This window comes from Gorilla gorilla, chromosome X (genome assembly GCF_029281585.2).
Source record: "Gorilla gorilla gorilla isolate KB3781 chromosome X, NHGRI_mGorGor1-v2.1_pri, whole genome shotgun sequence".
NCBI classification, from domain to species: Eukaryota; Metazoa; Chordata; class Mammalia; order Primates; family Hominidae; genus Gorilla; species Gorilla gorilla.
Window position 1 is genome coordinate 167,393,405 of NC_073247.2, and position 27,012 is coordinate 167,420,416.

Sequence of the window (27,012 nt, forward strand, 5' to 3'; positions counted from 1 at the left end):
CTAGTGTTCCTTCACCGGGATCTTTGTGGCCTCACGTTGGGCAGCCAGGAATGTTGGGGTGATCGGACCCAACACCAGGTCATGGGAGCGATGAAGTCTGGTGGAGTCAAAGGAATGAGAAAAGACAGTTTGAGAGAGAAAGTGAGTTCAGGGGGCCATCGCTAAGTATGGAGGCTGTGAAGACCCCGAGCTCTGGAAGCCCAGACTATTTATTGGTGATCAAAGAAACAGGTGGTGAGAATGTGGGGTTGAAAGGGCGCATTGCATTAAGCACATGATTTACAGCTGTGATGGTTTAGCATATGCTCTGCTACTTGAGATAATGGAGAGCAGGTTCTTTTAACTCAAGATACAATCAATCCTGGGAGAGCAAGGAGCAAGGAGCCAGCAAGTCTAGGCACATTCCAGAGGCCCTGAGGGGTTTTGAGCCCTGAGCCCTGAGCCCTGAGCCCTGGATTCTATCCAAACCATGAGGGGTTTTATGCCCTGGGCTTAGATTATGGTGCATCAGGGTAGCCTTCCACCCTTTAGCACAGAGCTTGGTGTTCCAAAGGCCATGAGGGGTTTTAGACCCTGGACCCTGGACATGTTCCAAGACTCTTTTACATTATGTCAGACATGCAAGCCCTGCCTCTGTTTCTCCCGACACTCAGCTTCTCCCAACACAAACTACATTTACTGAAATCCCTTTATTTGAATGGTTTCATATTAGAAGAAACTGTGTGATTAGGAGGTAAAAGTAAAACAATGGCTATAATTCTTGGAGGGTCTTCATGGTCAGATACTGCTGATTATCCATTGTTATGTAGCAAATTGTCCCAAGACTTAGTGGCTTAAAAATTTATTATTATCTCTAATGGTTCTGTGAGTTGACTAGGTTCAGCTGAGTGGGTCTTACAGTTTGTCAGATGGTGTCTGGGGGCTGGATTTCTCTAAATAGTCAGCTGGACTGGGCCTCCAAGATGGTTCATGCACATGGCTGGATGTTGGCTGGGAATTCAGCTGGTGCTATAGACTAGAGCACTTACATGTGGCCTCATCATGTGGCTAGGGCTTCTACAGCATGGAAGCTGGATTCTTTGAGGAAGCATCCCAATAGTGAGTGTTCTAAGTGGCAGGAATCCATTTTCATGCCAGGTAAGTGCTGTGCCCAGAACTGGTATTGTACCATTTACACCATCATCTGCTAGTCAAAGTATTCACAGTTAGTGCCAGGCCCAATGGGAGGGAGAAATAGACTCTACCTCTTGTTTGGGGAGTGGCAAGTCATATTGCAGAAGAGCATGTAAGATGGAATATATTATTGCATCCATCTTTGAAAAATACAAATATACCACAAATATGGTGATGAACAGATGCAAAGGTCCCTGACAGATCCCAATTTGTCATCACTTCCTCTGCTCAGCATTTAGCTCATCTTTCCAACTGCTGACCCTGCTGACCAAAAGCAGCTCTAGATTCACAATCAAAAGCTAGGTCCCAAAGAGGTGATACCATACACAGAGACAAAAGCTTCCCATAGGCCTCTAAATGAGCTTCCACTTCATAGCCCTACTTTTTCTCAGCATTTTGATGTATAATTGACAAATTCAAATTGCATATATTCAAGGTGTACAATGTGATGAGTTGATATAGGTATACATTGCGTAGTGATTACTACAATCAAATTCATTAATACATCCATCACCACCCAGAGTTACCATATGTAACATATGTGCATGTGTGTGTGTGCAGTTAGGGCACTCAAAAATCTGCTCTTTTACTGACTTTCAACTAAACAATAAAGTATTATTAACTATAGTCACCATGCTGTACATTAGCTCTCCAAAACTTATTAATCTTACAACCGAAAGTTTCTACCATAGTCCTACTTTAGTAAGCTGGATGTGATTGGCTTCTCAGATTACCCTTAAAACCTCCAATTTGCAGCTGGGCGCTGTGGCTCAGGCCTGTAATCCCAGCACTTTGGGAGGCCGAGGTGGGCGGATCACTTGAGGTCACAAGTTCCAGACCAGCCTGGCCAACATGGTGAAACCCCGTCTCTACTAAAAATACAAAAATTAGCTGGGCATTGTGGCGCTTGCCTGTAATCCCCACTACTTGGGAGGCTGAGGCAGGAGAATCGCTTGAACCTGGGAGGCGGAGGTTGCAGTGAGCCAAGATCTTGCCATTGCACTCCAGCCTGGGCAACAGAGCCAGTCTCTCCATCTCAATAAACAACAACAACAACAACAACAACAAACAACAAATTAGCCTAAACTCCAGAGTCACAGAAACGATACAATAAATTTGTGTTGTCCTGAAATTTCTGTTAATTTATTACAGAATAATGGAAAACTAACACAATATCTGTAAAATATTCAGTCTTCCGATACATGACCATGGTATATCTTTCATTTATTTACATCTTCTTTTATTTCTCTCAACAAAGTATTGTACTTTTACACATATTTAATTTATCCATCCATGTTTAATGATTTTGTATGCTTCTGTAAATGGTATTCTAAAATTTTAATTCCCAATTGTTCATTGCTTAGTACACAGAAATACAATTGATATTTTATCTTGTGACCTTATTCACTCAAATAGCTTTTTATGTAGATTCCTCAAGACCTTATACATAGATGATTATGTCATTCGTGAATAAGAACAATTTTATTTCTACTTTTGCAATCAGTATGCCCATTATTTCTTTATTTCCCCCACCACACTGGCTAGGATTTCCAGTACTATGTTGAACAGAAATTGTAGGAATAGGCAGCCCACCTTGTTCACGATCTTAGGGAAAAAGCATTCACTTTTTCACCCTTAGATATGATGTACACTGCAAGATTTTTATACATACTTTTTGTAAGGCTGAGTTGCAGGAAGGCTTTTATTTTTTTCTCCTTTGGCTTCTTCACCCAGAGTTGGTGCTGTCTCTTCCCCATATACCTCTGGAGACCAGCAAGGGCCCAGACCCAGGGACCCTTTTTGTGCCCACACATGCTGCTGCAGCTTTACCCTGCAGTCCTCAATGTTTTGGGCCACATCTACAAGATCAAGTAAGTTGGTGACTTGGAAACACTGCATTTTGGGGATACTGAGCAAGAAGTTGAAAGGATGCTCAGGGCCCATCATGAATTGCTTATATCCAACAGAGCTATAAAAATTTTTAGTCCCTCCTCTTCCCAAAATTTCCCAGCATATTTCATTTTTTTCTTAAAATACTTAAGATCAGAGTAGAGGGGAAGATAATAATCAGGAAGTGCAGTGAGAACTAAGTTCTGCACCAAAGCTTTATATTTACTTTGGGTTTCCAGTGAACAACTGCTCAAGCCTAACAAATTAACTTCTAATGTTTTGCTCTGCTCAAAGCTCTATATCCTCACTGCTGATGGTATTTTAGTATTGTGGGTTCTTTGATTCAGCGTTCACACCATACCTTGCCTTGTGGCTGGAACCCCAGGGCTTGCCACCCCATTGCCATCATGACATCCCTTCATCCTCCCACCCAGAGGTAAATGAACAATAATCAAAGCACCATTGGGATTTTTTTTCAATTCTTAGCCTCATTAACAGCTAGAGAAGTGGAGGACCCTTATTCCCACCCTGGTCTGTCCATCACTGGGTAGAAACCGTTCACTATTAGATTCCGAGCAGTCTTCTCATATCGCCTAACACAGCCTGCACCTATACTCATTTTCAAAACTGTCAAGAACTGTGAAGGATCTACAATTTTACCCTACTTACAAGGTAATGAGATAGCCTATTACTGTTCAATGGATGCTGGCAGAAAATATGAGGCTCCTCGATTGATACTTGCACATGTAATGGGTTGCATTATAGGAGAGAAACACTACAACTGGGGTATTCATTTTTACAGTGAACCCCTGCATTTTGTCCAAAGGAGAGACATAATGTCATCACTCTGTGTTGCTCACTGCAAACACAACCCTGAGAAACAACAAAGGTAAAAAGTATTCAGGACTGGTCAAACGCAGTGGCTCATGCCTGTAATCCCAGCACTTTGGGAAGCCAAGGCAGGTGGATCACCTGAGGTCAAGAGTTTGAGACCAGCCTGACCGACATGGAGAAACCCTGTCTCTACTAAAAATACAAAATTAGCCAGGCATGGTGGCGCATGCCTGTAATCCCAGCTACTCAGGAGGCTGAGGCAGGAGAATCGCTTGAACCCAGGAGGCGGAGGTTGTGGTGAGCCGCAATTGCGCCATTGCACTCCAGCCTGGGCAACAAGAACGAAACTCCATCTCAAAAAAAAAAAAAAAGTATTCAGGACTTTGCATTTTTGGCATACCTAGCAAGAAGTTGAAAGGATGCTCAGAGCCCATCGCAAATGTTAGTTTGCTAAGGACAATGGCTTCCAGCTGCATCCATGTCCTAGCAAAGGACATAATCTCATTCTTTTTATGGCTGCATAACATTCCATGGTATATATGCACCACATTTTCTTTCTTTAGTCTATCATTGATGGGCATTTAGGTTGATTCCATGTCTTTGCTATTCCAAATGGTGCTTCAATAAACATATGCATGCATGTGTCTTTATAACAGAACAATTTATATTCCTTTGGGTATATACCCAGTAATGGTATTGCTGGGTCAAATGGTATTTCTGTCCTTAGCTCTTTGAGGAATGACTACATTATCTTCCACAATGGTTGAAATAATTTACACTCCTACATACATTTGTATAAGCGTTCTTTTTTCTCTATAACCTTGCCAGCCTCCGTTATTTTATGTCTTTTAATAATGGCCATTCTGACTGGTATTAGATGGTATCTCATTGTAGTTTTAATTTGCATTTCTCTAATGATCAGTGATATTGAGCTTTTTTTTTAATGTGATTGCTGGCCACATGCATGTCTTCTTTTGAAAAGTGTTAGTGTCCTTTGCCCACTTTTTATGAAGTTGTTTTTTTCTTGTAAATTTGCTTAAGTTCCTTATAGATGCTGGATATTAGACCTTTGTCAGATGCATCGTTTGCAAAAATGTTCTCCCTTTCTGTAGGTTGTCTGTTTACTCTGTTGATAGTTTCTTTTGCTGTGCAGAAGCTCTTTAGTTTAGTTATATCCCATTTGTCAATTTTTGTTGTTGTTGCAATTGCTTTTGGTGTTTTCATCATAAAATCTTTGCCCATGCCTATGCCCTGAATGGTATTGCCTAGGTTGTCTTCCAGGGTTTTTATAGTCTGGGGTTTTACATTTAACTCTTTAATCCATCTCGAGTTAATTTGTGTATATAGCATAAGGAAGGGGTCCAGTTTTAATCTTCTTCATATAGCTAGACAGTTATTCCAGCACCATTTATTGAATAGGGCATCCTTTCTCCATTGCTTGTTTTTGTCAGCTTTGTCAAAAATCAGATAATTGTAGGTATCCTGTCTTATTTCTGAGTTCTCTATTCGGTTCTGTTGGTCTATGTGTCTGTTTTTGTACCAGTACCATGCTGTGTTGGTTTCTCTATCCCTGTAGTATAATTTGAAGATGGATAGCATGATGTCTCCAGCTTTGTTCCTTTTGCTTAGGATTGCCTTGACTAATCGGGTTATTTTTGGTTTCATGTGAATTTTAAAATAGTTTTTTCTAGTTCTGTGAAGCATCTCAATGCATACTACCTGATTTTAAGAATTACTGGGGTCTGTTCCAGGATGGCCAAATAGGAACAGCTCTGGTCGGCAGCTCCCAGCGTGATTGATGCAGAAGACGGGTGATTTCTGCATTTCCAACTGAGGTACCCGGTTCATTTCATTGGGACTAGTAGGACAGTGGGGACAGCCCATGGAGGGTGAGCAAAAGCAGGGCGGGGCATTGCCTCACCCGGGAAGCGCAAGGGGTCGGGGGATTTACCTCTCCTAGCCAAGGGAAGCCGTGACAGACTGTACTGGGAAAATTGGGACACTGCCACCTAAACACCAAGCTTTTCCAACAGTCTTAGCAAATGGCACACCAGATTATATCCCGTGCCTTGCTCAGTGGGTCCCACTCCCACGGAGCCTTGCTTACCGCTAGTCTGAGATCAAACTGCAAGGTGGCAAGCCTGGCTGGGGGAGGAACGTCCACTGTTGCTGAGGCTTGAGTAGGTAAACAAAGCGGCCAGGAAGCTTGAACTGGGTGGAGCCCACCTCAGCTCTAGGAGGCGTGCGTGCCTCTGTAAACTCCCCCTGTTGGGGCAGGGCATAGCTGAACAAAAGGCAGCAGAAACTTCTGCAGACTTAAACGTCCCTGTCTGACAGCTCTGAAGAGAGCAGTGGTTCTCCTAGCATGGGTTTGAGCTCTGAAAACAGACAGACTGCCTCCTCAAGTGGGTCCCTGACCCCCACGTAGCCTAACTTGGAGATACCTCCCAGTAGGGGCCAACTGACACTTCACACAGCCGGGTGCCCCTCTGAGACGAAGCTTCCAGAGGAAGGATCAGGCAGCAATATTTGCTGTTCTGCAATATTTGCTGTTCTGCAGCCTCTACTGGTGATACACAGGCAAACAGGGTCTGGAGTGGATCTCCAGCAAACTCCAACAGACCTGCAGCTGAGGGACTTGACTGTTAGAAGGAAAACTAACAAACAGAAAGGAATAACATCAACAAAAAGGACATCCACACCAAAACCCCATCTGTAGGTCACCACCATCAAAGACCAAAGGTAGACAAAACCACAAAGATGGGGAGAAACCAGAGCAGAAAAGTGGAAAATTCTAAAAACGAGAATGCCCCTTCTCCTCCAAAGGATCACAGCTACTCACCAGCAATGGAACAAAGTTGGACGAAGAATGACTTTGATGAGCTGACAAAACTAGGCTTCAGAAAGTCGGTAATAACAAACTTCTCCGAGCTAAAGGAGGATGTTCGAACCCATCGCAAGGAAGCTAAAAACATTGAAAAAAGATTAGATGAATGGCTAACTAGAAAAAACAGTGTAGAGAAGACCTTAAATGATCTGATGGAGGTGAAAACCATGACACAAGAACTACATGATGCATACACAAGCTTCAGTAGCCGATTCGATTAAGTGGAAGAAAGGGTATCAGTGATTGAAGATCAAATTAATGAAATAAAGTGAGAAGAGAAGTATAGAGAAAAAAGAGTAAAAAGAAAAAAACAAAGCCTCCAAGAAATATGGGACTATGTGAAAAGACCAAATCTACGTTTGATTGGCATACCTGAAAGTGATGGGGAGAATGGAACCAAGCTGGAAAACACTCTTCAGGGTATTATCCAGGAGAACTTCCCCAACCTAGCAATGCAGGCCAACACTCAAATTCAGGAAATAACAGAGAACACCACAAAGATACTCCTCAAGAAGAGCAACTCCAAGACATGTAATTGTCAGATTCACCAAGGTTGACATGAAAGAAAAAACGTTAAGGGCAGCCAGAGAGAAAGGTCGGGTTATCCACAAAGGGAAGCCCATCAGACTAACAGCGGATCTCTTGGCGGAAACTCTACAAGCCAGAAGAGAGTGGGGACCAATATTCAACATTTTTAAAGAATTTTCAACCCAGAATTGCATGTCCAGCCAAATTAAGCTTCATAAGTGAAGGAGAAATAAAATCCTTTACAGACAAGCAAATGCTGAGAGATTTTGTCACCACCAGGCCTGCCTTACAGGAGCTCCTGAAGGAAACACTAAACATGGAAAGGAACAATCAGTACCAGCCACTGCGAAAACATGCCAAATTCTAAAGATCATCGATGCTAGGAAGAAACTGCATCAACTAATGGGCAAAATAACCAGCTAACATCATAATGACAGGATCAAATTCACACATAACAATATTAACCTTAAATGTAAATGGGCTAAATGCTCCAATTAAACAACACAGACTGGCAAACTGGATAAAGAGTCAAGACCCATCAGTGTGCTGTATTCAGGAGACCCATCTCATGTGCAGAGACAAACATAGGCTCAAAATAAACGGATGGAAGAAGATCTACCAAGCAAATGGAAACCAAAAAAAAAAAAAAAAAAGCAGGGCCTGCAATCCTAGTCTCTGATAAAACAAACTTTAAACCAACAAAGATCAAAAGAGACAAAGAAGGCCATTACATAATGGTAAAGGGATCAATTCAACAAGAAGAGCTAACTATTCTAAACATATATGCACCCAATACAGGAGCACCCATACTCATAAAGCAAGTCCTTAGAGACCTACAAAGAGACTTAGACTCCCACACAATAATAATGGGAGACTTTAACACCCCACTGTCAATATTAGACAGATAAGAAAGAAGGTTAACAAGGATATCCAGGACTTGAACTCAGCTCTGCACCAAGCGGACCTAATACACATCTACAGAACTCTCCACCCCAAATCAACAGAATATACATTCTTCTCAGCACCACATCACACTTATTCCAAAATTGACCACATAGTTGGAAGTAAAGCTCTCCTCAGCAAATGAAAAAGAACAGAAATCACAACAAACTGTCTTTCAGACCACAGTGGAATCAAATTAGAACTCAGGATTAAGAAACTCACTCAAAACTGCACGACTACATGGAAACTGAACAACCTGATCCTGAATGACTATTGTGTACATAATGAAATGAAGGCAGAAATAAAGATGTTCTTTGAAACCAATGAGAACAAAGACACAACATACCAGAATCTCTGGGACACATTTAAACAGTGTGTAGAGGGAAATTTATAGCACTAAATACCTACAAGAGAAAGCAGGAAAGATCTAAAATCGACACCTAACATCACAATTAAAAAAAACTAGAGAAGCAAGAGCAAAGAAATTCAAAAGCTAGCAGAAAGCAAGAAATAACTAAGATCAGAGCAGAACTGAAGGAGATAGAGACACAAAAAAACCCTTCAAAAAATCAGTGAATCCAGGAGCTGGTTTTTTTAAAAGATCAACAAAATAGATAGACTGCTAGCAAGACTAATAAAGAAGAAAAGAGAGAAGAATCAAATACATGCAATAAAAAGTGATAAAGGGGATATCACCACCCATCCAACAGAAATACAAAGAAACATCAGAGAATACTACAAACACCTCTACACAAATAAACTAGAAAATCTAGAAGAAATGGATAAATTCCTCGACACATACACGCTCCCAAGACTAAACCAGGAAGAAGTTGAATCCCTGAATAGACCAATAACAGGCTCTGAAATTGAGGCAATAATAGCCTACCAACCAAAAAAAGTCCAGGACCAGACGGATTCACAGCTGAATTCTACCAGAGGTACAAAGAGGAGCTGATACCATTCCTTCTGAAACTATTCCAATCAATAGAAAAAGAGGGAATCCTCCCTAACTCATTTTATGAGGCCAGCATCATCCTGATACCAAAGCCTGGCAGAGACACAACAAAAAAAGAGAATTTCAGACCAACATCCCTGATGAACGTTGATGTGAAAATCCTCAATAAAATACTGGCAAACTGAATCCAGCAGCATATCAAAAAGCTTATCCACCAATATCAAGTTGGCTTTATCCCTGGGATGCAAGGCTGGTTCAACATATGCAAATCAATAAACATAATCCATCACATAAACAGAACCAATGACAAAAACCACATCATAATCTCAATAGATGCAGAAAAGGCCTTTGACAAAATTCAACAGCCCTTCATTCTAAACACTCTCAATAAACTAGGTAATGATGGAACGTATCACAAAATAATAAGAGCTATTTATGACAAACCCACAGCCAGTATCATACTGAATGGGCAAAAACTGGAAGTATTCCCTTTGAAAACTGGCACAAGACAGGGATGCCCTCTCTCACCACTCCTATTCAACATAGCGTTGGAAGTGCTGGCCAGGGCAATCAGGCAAGAGAAAGAAATAAAGGGTATTCAATTAGAAAAAGAGGAAGTCAAATGGTCCCTATTTGCAGATGACATGATTGTATATTTAGAAAACCCCATCATCTCAGCCCAAAATCTCCTTAAGCTGATAAGCAACTTCAGCAAAGTCACAGGATACAAAATCAATGTGCAAAAATCACAAGCATTCTTATACACCAATAACAGACAGAGAGCCAAATCATGAGGGAACTCCCATACACAATTGCTTCAAAGAGAATAAAATCCAACTAGGAATTTGGGAATCCTAGGACTCCAACTTACAAAGGATGTGAAGGACCTCTTCAAGGAGAACTACAAACCACTGCTCAATGAAATAAAAGAGGACGCAAACAAATGGAAGAACATTCCATGCTCATGGATAGGAAGAATCAATATCGTGAAAATGGCCATACTGCCCAAGGTAGTTTATAGATTCAATGCCATCCCCATCAAGCTACCAATGACTTTCTTCACAGAATTGGAAGAAACTACTTTAAAGTTCATATGGAACCAAAAAAGAGCCCACATCGCCAAGTCAATCCTAAGCCAAAAGAACAAACCTGGAGGCATCACGCTACCTGACTTCAAACTGTACTACAAGGTCACAGTAACCAAAACAGCATGGTACTGGTACCAAAACAGAGATATAGACCAATGGAACAGAACAGAGCCCTCAGAAATAACACCACACATCTATAACCATCTGATCTTTGACAAACCTGACAAAAACAAGAAATGGGGAAAGGATTCCCTGTTTAATAAATGGTGCTGGGAAAACTGGCTAGCCATATGGAGAAAGCTGAAACTGGATCCCTTCCTTACACCTTATACAAAAATTAATTCAAGATGGATTAAAGACTTAAATGTTAGACCTATAACCATAAAAACCCTAGAAGAAAACCTAGGCAATACCATTCAGGACATAGGCATGGGCAAGAACTTCATGACTAAAACACCAAAAGCAATGGCAACAAAAGCCAAAATTGACAAATGGGATCTAATTAAACGAAAGAGCTTCTGCATAGCAAAAGAAACTACCATCAGAGTGAACAGGCAACCTACAGAATGGGAGAAAATTTTTACAATCTACCCATCTGACAAAGGGCTAATATCCAGAATCTACAAGGAGCTTAAACAAATTTACAAGAAAAATTCAAACAACCCCATCAAAAAGAGGGTGAAGGATATGAACAGACACTTCACAAAAGAAGACATTTATGCAGCCAACAGACACATGAAAAAATGCTCATCATCACTGGTCATCAGAGAAATGTGTATCAAAGCCAAAATGAGATACCATCTCACACCATTTAGAATGGCGATCATTAAAAAGTCAGGAAACAACAGGTGCTGGAGAGGATGTGGAGAAATAGGAATGCTTTTATACTGTTGGTGGGAGCCTAAACTAGTTCAACCATTGTGGAAGACAGTGTGGCAATTCCTGAAGGATTTAGGACTAGAAATACCATTTGACCCTGCGATCCCATTACTGGGTATATACCCAAAAGGTTATAAATCACGCTACTATAAAGACACATGCACATGTATGTTTATTGTGGCACTATTCACAATAGCAAAGACTTGGAACCAACCCAAATGTCTGTCAATGAGAGCCTCGATTAAGAAAATGTGGCACATATACACCACGGAATACTATGCAGCCATAAAAAAGGATGAGTTCATGTCCTTTGTAGCGACATGGATGAAGCTGGAAACCATCATTCTCAGCAAACTATCGCAAAGACAGAAAACCAAACACCACATGTTCTCACTCATAGGTGGGAACTGAACAATCAGAACACTTGGACACAGGGCGGGGAACATCACACACCGGGGCCTGTCGTTGGGTGGGAGCATGGGGGAGGGATAGCATTAGGAGAAATACCTAATGTAAATGATGAGTTAATAGGTGCAGCAAACCAACATGGCACATGTATACATATGCAATAAACCTGCATGTTTTGCACATGTACTCTAGAACTTAAAGTATAATAATAATATAATAATTAAAAAAATAAATAAAAATAAAAATAAAGAATTACTGGCCAGGCGTGGTGGCTCACGCCTGTAATCCCAGCACTTTGGGAGACTGAGGTGGGCGCATCACAAGGTCGGGACATCGAGACCATCCTGGCCAACATGGTGAAATCCTGTCTCTACTAAAAATACAAAAATTAGCTGGGTGTGGTGGTGGGTGCCTGTAGTCCCAGCTACTCGGGAAGCTGAGGCAGGAGAATTGCTTGAACCCAGGAGGCAAAGGTTTCAGTGAGCCGAGATTACACCACTGCACTCCAGCCTGGGTGACAGAGCAAGACTCTGTCTCAAAAAAAAAAATTACTATAAAGCTACAGTAATCAAAACAGTGTGGTTCTGGCAAAGGGATAGACAAATAGATCAATGGAGCAAAATGAGACCATAAGTATGCCCACACAATTAGGGGTCAATTGATTTTTGGCAAAGATGCAAAGGCAATTTAGTGGAGGAACAACAAATGATGTTGCAACAATGGTACATCAATATGCAAATGAGAAAACAAAACAAAAAGCCCTCAAGCTTAACCTCATACCTTATACAAAAATTAACTCAAAATAGACCATAGAAATAAAAATGTACAATGCACATTTATATGCAGAACCGTATTCTCTTATACCACTTGAATTTTTAAAGTAACAAAAGGGTAGTCGTATACATCTATATATGCTCATGAATGAGTTAATACTCTGGAAGGATACACTTGAAACCATTAGCAATTTCCTCGTGGTTGGGAAGAGAATGAATGACTTTACTTTACATTTTATCTGTTTCTGGGATGTTTCCTTCTATTAAAAAAGCATCTTTTTCTCTTATAGCAAGAAAGAAACATCTTAAAATTTTTAATTAACAAACAATAATAATAGTATACATTATACCTTTATGGGGTACAATATGATGTTTTAATTTTTTTTTAAATTTTAAATTTTTTAAATCAAGTGCTGGGCAACTGGGTCTGTCATACATTACTAGGGGAATAAAAAATGGTGCATCCACTCTACAAAATGGTTTGGTAGTTTCCTACAAAGTTAAACATAGACTTACCATGTGACTCAGCAATTCCATTCCTGAGTTTCTATCCTAGAGAAATGAAAACTTATGTCTGAACACCAATGTTTATACCTGCACTATTCATAATTGCCCCAAACTAGAAAGAATCCAAATGTCCTTCAATAAGTGAATACATGGATAAACTGTGGCACAACCACACAATGGAATACTACTCAGAATACAAAGCCCAAACTATTGATACACACAACAATTTGGATGACTCTTAAAGACATTATGTTGCATAAAAAAAGCCAGTCTCAAAAGACTGCATACTGCACTATATAATTTATATAACATTCTGAAAAAGCAAGACTATAAAGATATAGAACACATTTTGGGAGGCCGAGGCGGGTGGATCACGAGGTCAGAAGATTGAGACCATCCCGGCTAACATGGTGAAACCCCATCTCTAATAAAAATACAAAAAATATTAGCCAGGCATTGTGGCGGGCGCCTGTAGTCCCAGCTACTCGGGAGGCTGAGGCAGGAGAATGGCGTGAACCCGGGAGGTGGAGCTTGCAGTGAGCTGAGATCGTGCCACTGCACTCCAGCCTGGGCGAAAGAGTGAGACTCTGTCTCAAAAAAAAAAAAAAAAAAAAAAAAAAAAAAGATATAGAAATAGAACAGGTTGCCAGCATTTATGGGTGGGAGGAGGGATGACTATAAAGTGGTAGAATGGTAGAATGAGGAAGTTTTATGTTAAAATTATTATATGTCCTGATGTAGTAGTGATAACATGTCTCCATACATGTGTTAAAATTCATAAAACTGTACATCAAGATATTTAAAAATCAATTTTTCTGGTGATTTAAAATAATATTAAAAATATTTTAGGTTAAAATCCATTTTCAATGTTAAGTGATAAAAAGTCCACTGCTTTTCTTGTTACACCAGAAATTGAAAACACAAGTTATTTCCAGAGGCCAAACAGGTAAAATAACTTTAATAAGTTTTCCAGGTATAAGAAAATAGGGAATGGTAAAGACTGTGTTTGAATTATAGTGTGTGTCCTAACCGAAGACATTCAAAACCAATTAAAAACAAAGCAAGACTGTGTGTACACACACACATGCACACACACACACTCCGAAGCCCCCCACACTGTATGTTGTTTTTAGATTATTTTATGTAATCATATAACTTCAACTATCATGTGAATTTTCTTTTAATGACTGCTACCCAGATCTTACCTTGAAGTTCAAACGTATTATCCTCACATGCCTTCTGGATATCTCCAACTATATTTTTCATTGGTATTTAAAAGCTTAACATGACCAAAAATGAAGTAATCAAACTGTATGGCCATCTTTTGGGCCTGAGAAACAGTCCCATAGGCTATGCCCAGTCTGAGGCTGGTAAGCAACCATGGGTTCATGCCCCCAGCTGGAGAAACAACCCTGTAGCTCCATCCCCAGGGAGTCAGACTCTAAGTTGGCTGACCTGCCATGTGCACACCTCACCACTGACCTGAGAAACAGCCTGATGAGCTGTTTCTAAAAAAGCAAAGCCACACCAGTACTGCCAGTACAAACTCTCTTAGCCTAGACCAATGAGACCCTTGCAAACATCACTGGTGTGGATTACAGCTAAAGAAACTACATGGAGACTATATTACTGCATCCACCTAGAACCAACCCAACACACCCCACTGAACTGATCTATATGAATAAGATTATATCTTATTCAAGACCTCAAGACTCATCTATATGAATATATCTTTCCCTACAAAACCTACTCCATAAAATTGGAAGAGGTGACTTTTCCACCAGATGTGTACAAATTGACATAGGGACACATCAAACATGAAAAAGCATAGAAACATGACACCTCTAAGAGAACATAATAATTCTCCAGTAAGAGACCCCAATCATAAGGAAATATATAAAATGTCAGAAAAAAATTCAAAATAATAATCTTAAGAAACCTCAATGAGATATAAGAGAATACAGGTAGACAATACAAAAAATCAGGAAAATAATTCATGTCTTGAATGACAAATTCAACACAGCGATAGATATCATAAAAATGAACAAAACAGAAATCCCAGAGGTGAAGAATTCAATGAATAAAATTTAAAAAAAGACAATTGAGGGCTTCAACAACAGATAAGACCAAGCAGAAGAAAGGAGTTCAGAAGAACTTCTGAACTTAAAGACAGGTGTTTTCAAATAACAGAAGTAGACAAAAAAAAAAAAAAAAAAAAGAGAGAGAATAAAGAAAGCATACAGAATGTATGGGACAGTATTAAGCAAACAAATATTCACATTATTGACATTCCATAAAAAGAAGGGAGGGGAAAAGGTGTATAAGTATGTTTCATGAAATAATAGCTGAAAACTTCACAAGCCTTGGGAGATGGCCATCCTGAACCAGGAAACTCAAAGGTTGCCAAACAGATTAAACCTAAACAGATTCTCTGCAAGCCACATAATGTTCAAATTGTTGAAAGTTAAAGACAAAGCAATAATTCTAAAAACAGCAAGAGAAGAACATCAAGTCACATATAAAGGAAACCTCATTAGACTAATAGTGGCTTTCTCAGCAAAAAATCTTACAGGCCAGAAGAGGATAGGATGATATTTTCAAAATACTGGAAAAAGAAACCGCCAGGAAAGAATAATATACACAGCAAAGCTATCCTTCAGAAATGAAGAAGAAATAAAATCTTTGATAAACAAAAATTAAAGGAACACATCAACACTAGACCAGTATTAAAATAAATGCTCAAGGGAATTTGACTTCTAGAAATCAAAAGACAATAACCACCATTATGAAAACATGCAAAACTGCAAAACTCACTAGTAGAGATGACACACAGAGAAAACAATCAAACTTTATAACTACAGAAAACCACCCAACCACAAAAATAAACAATAAGAGAAGTAAAGAACAAAGGATATACAAAACAACCAGAAAAAAATCAATAAAATAACATAAGTCCTCATCTACCAATAATAACCTTGGATGTAAATGGATTAAATTCCCCACTTAAAAGATATAGACTGGCTGAAGGAATTTTTTAAAGACCCACCTGGATGCTACCTAAAAGAAACTCTCATCACCAGGAAGACACAGACTAAATGGGAAGAGTTGAAAAAATATATTTTAAACAGCTTGAGAAGGCAGAACAAGATAGCCAAATATAACCCTCCAGCAATCATCCTCCTACCGGAAAACCAAATTAAATGACTATCCATGCAAGAAAGCATCTTCATAAGAACCAAAAATCAGGTGAGCAATTATAGTACCTGTTTTTAAAATATCAAGAAAAGAGGCACTGCAAAAGATGTAAAATACAGTCTTACATTGCCTACACCACCCCTTCTCCATCCCCCAGCAGCACACGAAGAGAGAATTTGTGTGCTTGGGGAAGCAAGAAAGAAGTGATTGTGGGACTGAGTTCCCACACTGAGTTCCAATGCTGCCCTGTTACAGCAGAACACAACACAGAGCAGAATCCTTCCAGTGCCCATGGAGGGAGCATTTAAACTAGCCCCAGCCAAAAGGGAATTCTCTGCCCCAGCGATAAAAACCCAAGTTTTGGCTAGCTCCACCGCTGGCCAATTAAAGTACCCTTCGCTCCTCAATAGGTTTAAAAGGCAGTCAGGCTACAAGAACTGCAGCCCTTGAGCAATTTCAGGTGCTGCACTGTGCTCAGAGCCAGTGGAATGGGAGTGCATATGAACTAGTGAGACATTAGCTGTGGCAGCCAAGGGAGTGCTTGTGTCAACCCTCCCCCAACTCCAGGCAGTGCAACTCAGGGAGTGACTCCTGCTTCCATAAGGAGAGGGAAGAGCACAGAGGACTTTGTCTTGCAACATGGGTACCAGGAAAGCCACAGTTAAATAAAGCACAAAGCAGATTCCTGAAGCCCCTGATTCCAGGCCCTAGTTCCTGGATAGCATTTCTAGACCCACCCTGGGCCAGAAGGGAACCTACTGCACTGAAGAGAAAGACCCAGTCCTGGCAGGATTCACCACCTGTGGAATAATGAGCCCTTGGGCCTTGAATAAACATCAGTGTTAGCCAGGCAGTCTCGTCATGGTCCTTGGGCGAGACCCAGTACTATGTTGACTTCAGGTGTGATCCAGCGCGGTCTCAGCTGTGGTGGCCAGAGTATTGCTTGCATTACCCTTTCCCCAACTCCAGGCATACCAGCATGGAGAGAGAGAGAGAGATTCCTTCTGTTGGGGGAAACTGAAGGAACAGAACTAGAGACTGCCTGGGGAATTCTCCTGGATCTCGTCCAAGTGCACCAAGGCAGTAAGAGCCTGCAAAAGTTGCAGCATTGCTGGGGTTAGGGAGCCCCCTAGTGCAGATATGGTTGCAATGACCAAAGACTTAGATCACAACCCTTTGAATTCCTGGAAAGCCTTCTCAAGAAGGACAACTACATACAAGGCCAGACTGTGAAGACTAGAATAAACACCTAATTGATGAATATTCACAAGCATCAAGAACATGTAGGAAAACATGACCTCACCAAACAAACTAAATAATGCACCAGTGACAAATCCCAGAATAACAGAGCTATGTGACATTTCAGCAAAGGATTCAAAATAGCTGCTTTTTTTTGGCAGGCGGGGGGGGGGGGGGGTGTATCGCTCTGCCGCCTAGGCTGGAGTACAGTGGTGTGATAATAGTTCACTGTAGTCTCGAACTCCTGGGCTCAAATGATCCTCCCACCTCACCCTCCCGAGTAGCTGAGACTAGAGGTACACACCACCATGCCTGGCTAACATTTTTTTAAAATTTTGTAGACATAGGGTCTTGCTATGTTGCCCAGACTGGCCTCAAACTCCAGTTCTCAGGCAACCTTCCCATTTTGGCCTCCCATAGCACTGGGATTATAAGCATGAGTCACTGCATCCAGCTCAAAATAACTGTTTTGAGGAAATTCAACAAACTTCAAGGTAACACAGAGAAGGAATTCAGAATCCTATCAAAGAAATTTAACAAAGAGATTGAAATAATTTTTGAAAATCAAGCAAAAGTTCTAGAGCATAAATATTCAATTGATACACTGAAAAATGCACCAGAGTCTCTCCACAGCAGAATTGATCAAGCAGAAGAAAGAATTTGTAAGCTCAAACAGAGGCTATAAGAAAACACAGAGAAGAAAAAAAAAAACAATAAAAAAAGTGAAGCATGGCTACAAGATGTAGAAAATAGCCTCAAAAGGGCAAATTTAAGATATACTTGTCTTAGAGAGGAGGTAGAGAGAGAAACTGGGGTAAAAAGTTAATTCAAAGAAATAATAACAAAGAGCATTCCAAACCTAGAGAAAGATATCAGTGTTCAGGTACAAGAAGGTCATATAAAACCAGGCAGGGTTAAACTAAATGAGACAACCTCTAGGCATTTAGTAATTAAGCTCCCAAAGGTCAAAGATGAAAACCTAATCCTAAAAGCAGCAATAGAAAAGAAACAAATATAGCATAAAGAAGTAGCAATATGTCTGGCAGCAGATGTCTCAGTGGAAACCTTGCAGGCTACAAGAGACTGCCATGACATATTCAAAGTGCTGAAGGAAAAAAACTTTTATCCTAGAATATTATATCCAGCAAAAATATCCTTCAAACATAAAGGAGAAATGAAGACTTTCTTGGACCAAAAAAAAAAGCTGAGGGAATTCATCAAGTACACACATGTGCTACAAAAAAAATGCTAAAGAGAGTTCTTCAATCTTAAAGAAAAGGATCCTAATAAGCAATAAGAAGTCATATGAACATACAAAACTCACTGGTAGTAGTAAGTACGCAGACAAATATAGAATAATCTAACACTGTAATGGTGTGTAAACCACTCACATCTTGAGTAGGAAGACTAAAAGACAAATCTATAAAAATAATAACTACAACAATGTTTTAAGAGATAGTATTAAAAGTCATAACTATAAACAACAAAAATTAAAAATCTGGGAGGGGATGGTGTTAAAGTGTATAGTTTTTATTAGTGTTCACTTTCCTTCTTTGTTTATTTGTTGTGCTTTTCTGTAATCACAGTTTAGTTGTCATCAGTTTAAAATGATTGGTTATAAGATGTTATTTCAAGACTCATGGTACCTCAAACCAAAAAATCTACAGATACACAATAAATAAAAAGCAAGAAATTAAAACCTACTACCAGAGAAAATCTCTTTTACACAAAGAAGGAAGAAAGGAAGGAAGAAAGGAGAAGGAGAAACAGAAGAAGGAGAAGGAGAAGGGGAAGGGGAAGGAGAAGGAGAAGGGGAAGGAGAAGGAGAAGGGGAAGGGGAAGGAGAAGGAGAAGGGGAAGGGGAAGGGGAAGGAGAAGGGGAAGGGGAAGGAGAAGGGGAAGGGGAAGGAGAAGGAGGGGAAGGGGAAGAGGAAGGGGAAAAGAGAGGGAGGGAGGGAGGGGATGGAGGGAGGGGGGGAGGGAGAGAGGAACACTAAACAGCCAGAAAGCAAAAAACAAAATAGCAATAGTAAGTCTTTACCTATCAATAACATTGAATGTAAATGAACTAAAATCTTGAATGAATTTTTTAAAAGACCCAACTATATGGTACCTACAAGAAACTCATTTTACCTGTATAGATACACACAGACTGAAAATAAAGGGCTGGAAAAAGATATTCTATGAAAATAAAAACCAAAAAAGGAGCACAAATACCTACACTTTTTATCAGATAAAATAGATTTCAAGACAAAAACTATAAAAACAGACTAAAAAGTCATTATATAATGATAAACAGGTCACTTCAGCAAGAGAATATAATAACTGTAAATATATATATGCACCCAACACTGGCGCACTCAGACACAGAAAGCAAATTTTATTAGAGTTTTAAGAGAGAGATAGACTCCTCCAATACAATAATAGCTGGAGACCTTAACACACAGCTTTCAGCATTGGGCAGATCATCCAGATAGAAAATCAGCAAAGAAATATTGAACTTAATCTGCATAATAAATCAAAAGGATCTCATAAATCTTTACACAACGTTTTATCCAAGAGCTGCAGAATACACTTTCTTCTGAGAACATGGATCATTCTCAAGGACGGACCTATGTTAAGCCACAAAACAAGTCTTAAAAACCTCAGTAAAACTAAGATAGTATCAAGTGTCTGACCACAATAAAATAAAACTAGACATCAATAACAAGAACTTTAGGAACCATGCAAACACATGGAAATAAAACAATATGCTCTTAAATTACCAGTGGATCAATGAAGAAGTTAGTAATGAAATTTTAAAATGTATTGAAGCAAATGAAAATGCAAACATAACAAACCAAAATCTATGGGACACAGAGAAAGCAGTACTAAAAGGAAAGTTTATAGCAATAAGTCCTACATCAAATAAGTAGAAAAACGACAAATAGCCAATTTTAAAATGCATCTTAAAGAATCATAAAAGCAAGAGCAAATCATATGCAAAATATGTAGAAGAAAGGAAATCATAATAATCAGAGCAAAAATAAATGAAATTGAAACCAAAAAGCAATACAAAAGATCAACAAAACAAAAAGCTGGCTTTTTTACAAAAATAAACAAAATTGACAAAACTTTAGCCAGATTAAGGAAAAGAGATAAGATTCAAATAAATAAAATAAGAAATTAAAAAGGAGACACTATAACTGATACTGTAGTAATTCAAAGGATCATTAGAGACTATTTTGAGCAATTATATGCCAATAAATTGAAAAACCTAGAAGAAATTGATAAATTCCTACACACATACAACCTAGCAAGATGGAACCATGAAGAAATCCAGAACCTGAATAGAGCAATAACAAGTAATGAGATCAAAGCCATAATAAAACGTCTCTCATCAAAGAAAAGCTCAGGACCCAATGGCTTAACTGTTGGATTCTACCAAACATTTAAAGAAGAACTAATACCAAACATAATCAAACTATTCCAAAAAATTGAGGAGGAGAGATTACTTTCAAACTCATGCTATGAGGCCGGTATTACCCTGATACCAAAACTAAAGACACAACCAAAAAAGAAAACTACATGCCAGTATATCTCTGATGAACATAGATGCACATGTCCTCAACAAAATCTTAGTAAAACAAATTCAACAACACATTAAAAAGATTATTCACTATAACAAAGTGGGATCAACCCAGGGGTAAAGAATGGTTCAACATATGCAAATCAATCAGTGTGATACATTATATCAACAGAATGAAGAACAAAAACCATATGATCTTTTCAACTGATGCTGGAAAAGTATTTGATAAAATTCAACATCCCTTCATGATAAAAACTCTCAGGAGATCGAGACCACCCTGGCTAACACGGTGAAACCCCGTCTCTACTAAAAAAATACAAAAAAATTAGCCGGGCTTGGTGGCAGGCGCCTGTAGTCCCAGCTACTCCGAAGGCTGAGGCAGGAGAATGGCGTGAACCCGGGAGGCGGAGCTTTCAGTGAGCCGAGATCGCGCCACTGCACTCCAGCCTGAGCGACAGAGCGAAACTCCGTCAAAAAAAAAAAGTCAGTAGCATTTCCATATACTAACTGTAAATGATATACAAAAGAAATCAAGAAAATAATCCCATCTATAATAGCTACAAATAAAATAAAATAAAATACCTAGGGATATACTTAACCAAAGAAGTGAAGGAAATCTACAATTAAAACTATAAAACATTGATAAAAGAAATTGAAGAGAACAAAAATTGTAATATATCCCATGCTCATAGACTAGAAAAATCAATATTGTTAAAATGTCCATACTACCCAAAGCAATCTACAAATTCAAGGCAATCCCTATGAAAATACCAATGACATTCTTCACAGAAATAGAAAAAAAATTCTAAAATTTATATGGAGCCACAAAAGACCTAGACTAGCCAAAATCATCCTAAGGAAAAAGAGCAAAACTGGAGGAATCACATTACCAGACTTCAAATTATACTACAGAGATTTAGTTACCAAAACAACATGGTGCTGGCATAAAAACAGATACATAGACCAATGGAACAGAATGCAGAACCCAGAACTTAATCCACACATTTACAGTAAGCTCCGTTTTAACAAAAGTGTCAAGAACGTATATGGGGGGAAAGACAGTCTCTTGAACAAATGGTGCTGGGAAAACTAGATATCTCTATGTAGAAGAAAGAAACTAGACCCTTATCTTTTGCCACATATAAAAATCAAATCAAAATGGATTAAAGACTTAATTCTAAGCCCTGCAATTATGGAACTAGTAAAAGAAAACATTGAGGAAACCTACCAGGACATAGATCTGGGCAAAGATTTCTTGAGTAATACCTTAGAAGCACAGGCAACCAAAGCAAAAATAGACAAGTGGGATTACATCAAGCGAAAATGCTTCTTCACAGCCAAGGAAACAGTCAACAAAGTGAAGAGAAACCCACAGAATGGGAGAAAGTATTTGCAAGTAACCTATCTGACAAAGGAGTAATAACTAGACTACATAAAGAGCTCAAACAACTCAATAGGAAAAAATCTAATAATCCAGCTTCAAAATGGGCAAATGATCTGAATAGACAAGTCTCAAAAGAAGGTATACAAATGGCTAAGAAGTATATGAAAAAAATGCTCAATTTCGTCAATAATCAGAGAAATCCTAATCAAAACCACAATGAGATATCATCTCACCCAGTTAAAATGCCTTTTTTCCAAAAGACAGGCAGTAACAAATGTTGGCAAGGATGTGAAGAAAGTGAAACCCACATACACTGTTGGCAGGGATGTAAATTAGGACAGCCACTATTGAGAACAATATGGAGGTTTCTCAGAAAAACTTAAAATAGAACTACCATATGATCCAGCATTTCCACTGCTAAGTATATATCTAAAAAGAGGTAATCAGGACATTGAAGAGATATCTACACTCCCATATTCATTGCAGCCCTATTCACAATAGGTAAGATTTGGAATCAACCTAAGTGTACATATATGAATAAAATGGACAAAGAAAGTGCAGTACATATATGCAAAATAGAATATTATTCAGCTGTGAAAAAGAATAAAATCCTGTCATTTGCAACAACATGTATGGAACTGGAAGACATTATGTTAAGTGAAATAAGCCAGGCACAGAAAGACTAATTTCACAAGTTCTCACTCACATGTAGCTAAAAATTAAAACAATTGAACTCGTAGACACAGAGAGTAGAATAATGATTATCAGAGGCTGGGAAGGGTAGTGGAGGGGAAATGAGGATGGTTAATGGGTGCACAAAAATAGATAGAATGAATAACATCTAATATTTGATAGCTCAACAGGGTGATTATAGTCAAAAATAATTTACTCTATATTTTAAAATAATAAAAAGAGTGAGATTGGAATGTTCCTAACACAAATAAATGATCAGTGCTTGGGGTGATGGATATTCCAACTACCCTGGTATGATTATTATACATTATATGCCTATTTCAGAACATCACATGTACCCCATGAATATTTATGTCTATTATACCCAAAATAACTAAAATGTAAACATTTTAATAAAAAAGATATTTCACATAAATGAAAATGAAAAGCAAGCAGTAGTAGCTATACTTTTATCAGACAAGTAAATATCAAGTCAAAGATGAAAAAGAGACAAAGAAGAACATTAGATCATAAGCAGATCAATTTAGCAAGAGAATATAACAACTAAACATATATGCACCAAACACTGGACCACCCAGATATATAAAGCATACCTTACTAGATCTAAAGGGAGAGATAGATTCCAATATAATAATACACCCCACTCTCAACATTGGACAGATTATCTAGACTGAAAATCAACAAAGAGTAATAGGATTTAAACTGGACCATATATCAAATGGACATAACAAGCATTTACAGAGCATTTCTTTCAACAACTGCAGAATTCACATTGTTTTGTTAGCATATGGAACATTCCCCAGGCTTGAAGATATGTTAGGACAAAAAACAAGTATGAGAAAAAAATTTTTAATCAAAATTATACCAAGTATCTTGTCTGACCACATGTAATAAAATGAAATCAATAACAAGAGGAACATTTGAAAATATACAAACACATGGAAATTAAACAACAGGCTCTTGAACAACCAATGGGAGGAGGAAGAAATTAAGAATAAAAATTTAAAATTCCTTGAAACAAATGAAATTAGAAACACATACCAAAACCAATGGACAGCAAAAACAGTTTTAAGATGCACATTTATAGCAATAATAACCTACCTCAAAAAAACTAAAAACAACTTAGCAATGTATCTCAAGGAACCAGAAAATCAAAACACAAAAACTCAGAATTAGTGAAAGGAAAGAAACAATAAAGATCAGATTATAAATAAACAAAACTGAGACTAAAAAACAATACAAAATATCAACAAAATGAAAAGTTTTTTTTAAAGAGAGAAACAAAATCAACAAAACATTAGCCTGACTAAGAATAAAAGAGAGAAGACCCAAATAAATAACACATAACACAGAAATACAAAAGATCATCATAGACTACTATGAACTACTACTACGAACTACTACTACTAGGCTAAGAAATAGGAAAACCTAGAAGAAAATTGATTGATTATTCTTGGGTACATACAACCTACAAGGATGTGAATCAAGAAGAAATAGAAAACCTGAACAGACCAATAACAAGTTATGAGATTGAATCAGTAATAAGCCTCTCAACAAAGAAAAATTCAGAAGCGAATGACTTCACCACTGAATTGCACCAAATCTTTAAAGAAGAATTAATACCAATTCTTTCAAAGTATTCTAAAAATTGAAATAGAGGACACTGTTTCTAACTCATTCTACAAGGCCAGTGTAACCAAAAACCAGACAAGGACACAGTAAAAACAAAAAACTACAGGCCAATATCCTCGATGAACATAGATTTTTAAATCCTCAACAGAATACTAATAAACTGAATCCAACAATACATCAAAAAGATAATACACTGTAATCCCAGCACTTTGAGAGGCCGAGGCAGGTGGATTGCTTGAGCCCAGGAGTTTGAGACTAGCCTGGACAACATGGCAAAACCTCCTCTCTACTAAAATATAAAAATTAGCTGGGCATGGTGGTGCACACCTGTAATCTCAGCTACTTCGGAGGCTGAGGCATGAGAATCATTTGAACATGGGAGGTGGAGGTTGCAGTGAGCCAAGATCGCACCACTGCACTCCAGCCTGGGTGACAGGGCGAGACTCTGTCTCAAAAAAAAAAATGCATTCTAGAAAGTGGAGGTAACTGAATGTAAAATTCTCACAGCAATTTAATAGAACAGTCCCAGATGGTTAGCTGAGGCTAATACCTAAAGAGGACGAAAGCCTTGTCTGTGGGGAATTTTGGATGATACCTGGAGAAATATTATGCTGTGCATAAACCAAATTGAATTGCTTTCATGAGTGTTGTAAAGTTTCATTTAATAAAGTTTTTTTCTACATGCATTTGAATTTCACAGCAAGAGTGGCAGAGAATACCTAAACACAGAAGAAAGCATTCATTCAAGACATCTAACTCCTTGATATAATGCATACATTTCAAAGTGATTACACTATCATTACATCTAGGGCTTTCTGTAAGTACAAGGTGGTGGTTATGGAAAGCACTGCCCCCAGTATCAACAACTAGAAAGCATCCACCACCCTCTATGTGTGTTCTCTTTTTGTATTTTTTCTTCATTTTTTTAACTTTGCTGTTGCTAATTTTTAACAAAACAGGTAAAAACAAAATTGTAATCATTGAACATAGCACTCTGACAATCAAGACACTTAAAACCTTGAATCTTCTGGGGCAAAGAAAGCACTGTGCAACATTTAGAACTCTAAATAACATACAAGGTCGTCACAAATTTTCCTCGCTTAAAGAGTTCCACAACTTTTCTGATCAGGTCATCATAGGAGGTCTGACTTAAGTTTGTTTCAAAGCTAACATAAGAAGATTCTGGTTCTGGAGTGATGTGAATAATAAGTTTTGTCTGATTTCATTCCATTCATCAAATGCTCAAAAGGATTAAATATTGTGTCATCAGTGACAGAACCTGGAATCAGGTCACAAATTCCACTCTCATAAGTGACATTCTTTGCAGTAACACCATCTTTCATGTAGAACTGGTCCGTAACTGCTGGGTCAAGTTCACTTCATCAGAATTTCCAGGGTTTGATCTGGCTGACTGATTACCCAACTCTCTGGGAACTCCAGCGTATATAAGTACTAACAGTCAGAATTCATGTATCACATACAATATGCTGCTCCATTTGGGAAAACTACATTAAGAAACTCTATGTCTTCCTGGAAATTCTGGTTAGGGTACCCTTGGTGAAAAGGCTTAATGAAATTCTTATGAGAATAAAAGAAGTTTTGAATAGAGTCAAACCCACTGTAATCCCCAGCAAGCTTCGGCAGGGGAACCAGTGCTTTCAGCAAGAGGTTGGTACCACATGTCTTCAAAATGAAACGTCTCTTGGAGACAAATATGCTACTCTCACTGAGTACATAAGCTTCCTGCTTGTCAGTTTTTGTCACACATATGATTGAACATTACACATCCTTCAAAAATATGTCCCACTCAGATCTTGGAATACCGCTAAGATCCCCACATCCTTCGTTTGTATCAGGCTGCTACCATGAGAACCAAACCTTCAGCAGCTTCTTGGTCCCTTCAAAAAATTTTGCAGCTTCCATCACCATGAGACTAGCAAACAACCAATAGCCACAGAAAATCAACTAAATTAAAACTTTTCTCCTGCTGCTGCCACTGCTGCTGCAGCTTGTTCTAGCTGTGTTACTAAAGTTCGGGTTCCTTTCTTTGCTATAATTTTGTGATTGAAAGTTCAATGTGAGTCCGTCGGAAATAAAGGCAGATACAGTTCAGTCTCTTGTATTCCACTGCTTCCCCATTAGAGAGAGTAGAGCAAGTGCCAGCTAATGTCACCAGTGAAAGCCTAAACCTCTTTTCTTTATAAATTACCCAGTCTCAAGTGTTTCTTTATGGCAATGCAAGAACAGCCTAACACAGTATTACATAATAATAAAGGATGCAATACAAGAAGAAGATTTAACTATTCTAAATATATATGCACCCAGCATTGAGCACCCATATTCATAAAACAAGTTCTTCTTGGCCTATGAAAAGACTTAGACAACCACACAATCATAGTGGGTTCAACACCCCCCTGACAGTGTTAGACAGATCACC

At 38.6% G+C, this 27,012-nt stretch overlaps 1 pseudogene; it reads right to left on the reverse strand.

The window, feature by feature from the left end:
- LOC101131146 (S-adenosylmethionine decarboxylase proenzyme-like) lies at positions 1-26,498 on the reverse strand (annotated as a pseudogene).
- Positions 26,499-27,012: the final 514 nt, after the last annotated feature.